A 7,081-nucleotide genomic window follows, 5' to 3' on the forward strand; every position below is an offset into this window, starting at 1 on the left:
AGTTTTTATTAGTATGTTGTCAGGACAAGGAAGTATAATAGTAATAGCTGTGGAGGAGAAGGGTTTTCCCATCTTAATAATGTGAGTTACTTTTTCAAGCTGAATGCACTCAGGATTTGAACATTTTATTTATTTTTGCAATTTTCCTGGAATGTGAGTTCAGCACTGGTTATTATTTTTCCATTCAACCAGAAGGAAATGGAAACTAGATATTGTTGTCTCAAAATCATGAAACTAAAGAGCTGAAGGCAATTTTGGACGATCCATATAAGTTAAATAAATAAGTAAAACTCATAGACATTAAGAATAAATTGCTCAAGGTCACATAGACAGCTAGCAAAATATCCATACCTCAGAGCCTGGGAATTTGACTAATTCCATGAATGTTTGCTGTGCTTTTCATGATTTTTAAACAAGTTATTTAGCATATTATGATTTAATAAAGCTGAGTAGCAAATGCAAGGGTGTTTGTTATATACATCTCTGTAACTTTTTATGTATTTGCTAATGGGTTGAAAAGCTATTAATTATTAACCTATAATTACTGATTATATTGCTAGCCCCCAGTTAACTACTGATCTATAAAAACTTTTTTTCTTGCCCTCATTACAGATTGTCACCCAACAATGGACAATAATCAAACAGCAGTGACTGAATTTCTTTTTGTGGGGCTCACAGATCATCTTCCATAGAAGATTCTTCTCTTCTTGATATTTCTTTTTGTTTATCTTGTCACATTGGGGGGAACTTGGGGATGGTCACCCTGGTACGGATGGATTCCTGACTCCAAACCCCCATGTACTTTTTTCTCAGCCCCTTGTCTCTTGTGGATGTCAGCTCCTCTTCTTCTGTTGTTCCAAAGATGTTGTGTGATACTTTTCTGGAGAGAAAAATCATGTCCTTTGTGGGCTGTGCTGTACAAATGTGGTTTTTTGGTCAGTTTGTAGTGACCGGGTGTTTCCTCTTGGCCACCATGGCATATGACCGGTACATAGCCTTCTGCAACCCCTTGTTGTTTAAAGACATCATGTGCCAGATGGCCTGTGTGCAGCTGGTGATAGGGCCCAATGCCATGGGCCTTCTAAGTTCCATTATCCATGAGACCTTCACGTTTCGCTTACCCTTCTGTGGTCCCAATGTGGTCAACCACTTTTTCTCTGACATTCTCCCTGTTCTCTACCTGGCATGTGCTGATACGCAGAACAATAAGTTGATTCTTTTCATTATGGCTGGATTAATAGGAATATTCAGTGCCCTAATCATCCTGGTCTTCTATATTTTTATCCTCAAAACCATATTGAATATCCACTCTGCTGATGGGGGAGGCGGAAAACTTTCTCTACCTACTTCTCACACCTGTCTGCTGTGGCCACTTTTCTTCATTTATATACAGTCCAATTCAAGTTCATCTCAGGACATTAATAAAATGGTTTCTGCAGAAAGACATGTATCATATGACCTCACTGATATGAGGAATTCTTAATCTCAGGAAACAAACTGAGGGTTGCTGGAGTGGGGGGGTGGGAGGGATGGGGTGGTTGGGTGATAGACATTGGGGAGGGTATGTGCTCTGGTAAGTGCTGTGAATTGTGCAAGACTGTTGAATCTCAGATCTGTTACCTCTGAAACAAATAATGCAATATATGTTAAGAAAAAAAACAAAAAAACAAAAAAACAAAAAGGGCGCCTGGGTGGCTCAGATGGTTAAGCGTCTGCCTTCGGCTCAGGTCATGATCCCAGCGTCCTGGGATCGAGTCCCGCATCGGGCTCCCTGCTCCTTGGGAGCCTGCTTCTCCCTCTGCCTCTCTCTCTGTCTCTCATGAATAAATAAATAAAATCTTAAAAAAAAAAAGAAAAAGAAAAAGAAAAAAAACAAAAGAAGAAGATAGCAGGAGGGGAAGAATGAAGGGGGGGAAATCGGAGGGGGAGACGAACCATGAGAGACGATGGACTCTGAAAAACAAACTGAGGGTTCTAGAGGGGAGGGGGGGTGGAAGGATGGGTTAGTCTGGTGATGGGTATTAAAGAGGGCACGTTCTGCATGGAGCACTGGGTGTTATGCACAAACAATGAATCATGGAACACTACATCTAAAACTAATGATGTAATGTATGGTGATTAACATAACAATAAAAAAGAAACTGCAAAGCAAAAAAAAGAAAGAGGTGTACTTGGCTTAAGGAGTTGTGACTTAAACCTTGAGTCTTCCAGTTATCAAGAGGATTAAAAGTTAACGTGCAGTGTTGTGTAAGTTTCAGGTGTAGTATATAGTAATTTGACAGTCTTAAATTTGCATGTGCCTGGATATTAATTGATAATTACACTTTAATCATTCTTACTGTCATTTCAGAGTGTATAGAAAGCATGACCTGTTGGAGTTCTGCTTTTGTAAAGATAATTTTTAGAACTAAAACCATACCATTTTAAATAAATTTCTCTGGTATTTGAAAAAAAAAGGAGAATTAAAAGCAAATCGTATACCATTTCTGGTTCTCAATTTCTTAATTTGTAAAGTGAGGGCAACTGACTCAGTGCCATCTAAATTACTTTTTTCCTAAAATTCTATGATTTTATACAATATGTCCAAACTCCTATGAATGCTATCTTTTCATCCAGCTGCAAAAAAAGGAAAGAAGAACTTTCTAGCTCTCTATATAATCATATAATATCCCCCAGTTTTACAGTTTTCCTTTCTCGGGACTTATTCTCCCTTTCCAATCCTTGAATTCAATACATTACCTGCAAGGCTTTTCAACTCAGTACTTTATAATAACACAAGTCTTTGTTAAAAATAATTGAGCACAAAAAATCTAATGAAATTTTAACCCTTTGTAAACAATAAATGGAAGCCCTAGGTGGAAGTTCTCAGGAAAAAAGTGTTAAATGAGTGAGTAAGACAAAAAAATATGCGTATAGTTACTTAAAGTCCTAATTATCATCTTTCTTAACAACCTGGACACAGGTGTGGTTTAAGGTCCTATTTTTCCAGATCAATTTCTTTCATCCTTTTTCTGTTCATTGATGTTTTTTCTTTTTTTCATTTTTAAAACTTTTCCAGCTTTATTGAGCATGATTAACAAATATAATTGTAAGATATTTAAATTGCACAATGGGATGATCTGATATATGTATACACTGTGACAGAATTCTCTCCACAGAGTTAATTCACACATAACCTCATATAGTTATCTTCTTTTGGAGTTGGTGAGAACATTTAAATTCTACTGTCTTTGCAAATTTCAGTTATACAATACAGTGCTCTCAACCACACTCACCGTGTTTTCTATTAGATCCTCAGACCTTATTCATCTTACAAGAGAAAGTTGGTGCCCTTGATGTCTTTTCAACCCAAGCTGATTGAAGACCCCCATCGCTCCTCATGGGAAGGATCACTTCCCAGGATTACTAATGTGCATTTTCTCTGTCTGCAAGTGCTTCTAGTTTATGGTCTACATATGTTCCTGACAATTTTTATTTCCACTGCTCTACCTGTTATGGTTCTACGTGCCTACTCTGCTGTTCCATGGGATTTTGAAACTAAAGTTGTTTGTCCTTTCTTCCACTCTTCAAATGCAAGCCATGGCTGTTCCTCTCCGCAAGCAACATTTATTCTCTTCCGTTTTCCTCCTCTCCTTCTCCCTCTGTTCCCTTCCTTTCCCTTTCTTTTCTTTCTCCTGACATTAGTGTATGAGAAATGATGTAGATTGCCATTGATTTCAAGGGAATATATCACATCTAAACTGAGTCTTTACAAGCAGCAAAAATCAGGCTTTATTTTCCCTCTTCATGTTACACCATCTTGCATCTTCTTATGAGAAAACTTTTTTGTTTTTTGTTTGTCATTTTATGTACATTGGGTAGAGCCCATGTTTTCTTAGGAAATGGTCCATAATTAGACTTCAATTCTCTCATTTTTATCATGGGATCCTTCTTCATTGAAGCTGGCATCCTTCTCCAAAAAGTCACTTGCATAGTGTGGCTGTTTGCACTAGTGTCTGTGGATTTGTAGGCTGGCTAAGTCTCAGAAGTTAATACTTTGATCCAGTTTTTAACTCAGTCTCTTGCTTTCCTCCACATCAGGGTCATATTTATGGCTTGGTATTTTCTTGTGGTTCATGGAATGATAATAAATGTAGAATGTCAAATTTATTTATAAACTCTTAAGTTTATTGAGTCAATGGTTTTTCAGGGAAGAGGAATGGGCATATTCTAGGTGCCATAACAGGAAGACCCATGCTATATAGTTTATCTAATCCAGCAATTTGACCAGGCCTCAAACAAGCTCATGTGATTGTTGTTGAAGAGTTTAGCTGTTCTGTTTCTTAGGAGGCTGATCATATTATTTGAAGAGGCTTTTGTGAACCCTGACACTTGGGCTGACACAATGAACACACATGGGGCCTAAAATATTTTCATGGCAGTGATGCTGAGAATTTTAATCAGGTCAAAGATTTTCTTTTTAATTTTACTGTTTTTCTCACTGATGTACCTGAAGCACCTAGAACACTACTTGATAAAAGTACTGATGCATTAAATGAATGAATACAGGGGTACATATGGAGCCAAAATATAATCCACCATTTTCCTCTTAAACACTTATGCAATCCCCTTCCACTTCTGTTCCTTTCATTGCTGTGACAACAAGGGAGGCAAAAGGGAAAATTTTCTGGGTCAACCTTCCAAGATTATCTGTTTTTTTCATCAATATTTTGATGTATAGCATTTAAATGGTCATTTAGGCCCAGAGATCTCTGGTATTCCCATACTTTTCAGTTGTCATATTGTGCTGTCTGAGTTCTTGAACTATTAGCCCTTGTAATTGAGACATATTAGGTTCTGTTGATCTTACATAGCAGAAACAAGAAATGTAAAAGTGTAGAGAGTAAGAGAAGATACTCTATACCACACAAATGAATTCTTTACCATGACACTTAGCTGTCATGCTAGTAGACTAGGAAAAAAAATTGATGTAACAGAAAGGAATATCTAGAAACAGATGGATGAATGGTTTGGGAATTTATGCATGATACATTTAGCACTTCAAATTTCAGTTTTCAGTTTTCTTGTATAGGAAAGTCGCACCAGGCAAGAACAATTGGAAAGATAACTATGGAGAATCACCATATCAGATATCAAATCAAATATAACATTAACATTTTAGTAATTAGAAATGTGGCAGTAAATTCCTTATTTTAGTATAACTGTGGTGGCAGAAAAATAGTAAAGAATGTTGTCATATTTCAAGTAAATACTAAGAGAAGATGAAGAATAAAAGACATATTCTTTTATTTAGATCATCTATTCCTGCCTTCTGGTCATTTAGTACTGCCTACTGGCCTCTACTGTCTGGGGATCCTATTAGCACTGTGGCCATCAGCTAGCTCTGTATTTCTCTGACACTGTCTCTTATTGCCCGTCGGTCTAGAGAGAATTGATACCGCCAATCAAATTAGTGATACTAGTGCCCTCATGTCTTTTCTTTTTTTTTTTTTAAGATTTTATTTATTTATTTGAGAGAGAGAATGAGAGAGAGAGAGAGAGAGAGCACATGAGAGGGGGGAGGGTCAGAGGGAGAAGCAGACTCCCTGCTAAGCAGAGAGCCCGATGCGGGACTCGATCCTGGGACTCTAGGATCATGACCTGAGCCGAAGGCAGTCGCTCAACCAACTGAGCCACCCAGGCGCCCCTCATGTCTTTTCTAAAGACAGTAGAGACTGTAGCAGAAATGGACCTGTATCTCTAAAGCCCAATGATCTGTGTGGTGAGATAAACTTTTGGTCTCTTGGATCAGTCATAATTTTGGTGGAAATGAATTCCAGGAGGTGTATAAGGGAAGAAGTCAAAAGCCAGCCAGGCAGTCGCGGCCAACAAAGATATAAAAGCATTGTCCCAAGTCTGGCCCTTAGAATTCAATCTTGGCTCACTTCTTCCTTCTCCCATCCAGGAACAAACTTCTGTCTGTTCAAGTTTGATCTTCCTAGGATGATCTCTCAAAGAAACAACTAATTCTTTTCCATTCTCACAGAAAGTTCATGTTACCCAACACCTTCAAGAAGTTAATCTAATTTTTCTTCTGCAGCTACATTCTTAAAATTATGTGTCCACTTATTCATTTACTCATTTGTTTAAAAATATTTATTGAACATTTACTCTTTAAAGCACTATTCCAGAAGCTGGAGGTATAAGTGTGGAAAAACTAAACAAAATCCATACTAGTTGTTGTAGGATGGTATGATGCGATAAAAATTCAATGTTATGTAATGGTAATTGCTTTGAAAAAAAAAAAACTGTGTAAGAGGGAAAGTGGATGAGGCTTGGGGTTGGGTTAGCTTTACTGTTTAAAAAGGATGATTGAAGATGGCCTCTATGATGAGCAAAAGTCTGAATGAAGTGAAGAAGAAAATTGTGCAGATACCTGGAGAGAAACACACTAGAAGCAGAAGGAAGAGAGAGGAAGATTCTGAGGTAGAATCCTACTTTGCTTGTTCCAATAGGAAGTGAGCTGGGGTTCCTGGTTGGCTCAGGTGGTTAAGCATCTGTCTGCCTTCAGCTCAGGTCATGATCCCAACGTCCTGGGACTGAGCCCAGCAACAGACAATGGCTCCCCAATCAGTGGGGAGTCTGCTTCTCCCTCTGCCCCTCTCCCTGCCCTTGCTCTTGCTCTTTTGCACTCTCTCTCTCAAACAAATAAATAAAATCTTAAAAAAAAGAGAAAGTGGACTGAATATCCTGACGAGAGGTAGGAGAATCCAGATCTTTCTATTCATCCCCTTCACTGAGCTTTTATGAAGTTTGAATGGGTTAATACTCTCTAAGCAGCTTTATGAAGTTTGAACCCAAACCCATTTTTCTACCCTTATATTTGAAATTTTTATGCAGCCAATGTGGACTACTTTTGTATCTCAAAAATGTTGTCCAAACTTATAGCTCTCTTTTGCTGCATAGACACCCCAATCCACCTTATTTTTATCTACCTACATTTACCTCCCTTTGAGATTAATCACATCCAAGAGACTATTTTTTTTTTAAAGATTTTTATTCATTTATTCATGAGAGACAGAGAGAGAGAGAGGCAGAGGGA

The 7,081-nt window shown here is 37.9% G+C and overlaps 1 pseudogene; it reads left to right on the top strand.

Moving 5' to 3' along the window:
- The first annotated feature begins 790 nt into the window (after positions 1-790).
- On the top strand, positions 791-5,107 carry LOC110576130 (annotated as a pseudogene).
- Positions 5,108-7,081: the final 1,974 nt, after the last annotated feature.

This window comes from Neomonachus schauinslandi, chromosome 11, assembly GCF_002201575.2.
Source record: "Neomonachus schauinslandi chromosome 11, ASM220157v2, whole genome shotgun sequence".
NCBI classification, from domain to species: domain Eukaryota; kingdom Metazoa; phylum Chordata; class Mammalia; order Carnivora; family Phocidae; genus Neomonachus; species Neomonachus schauinslandi.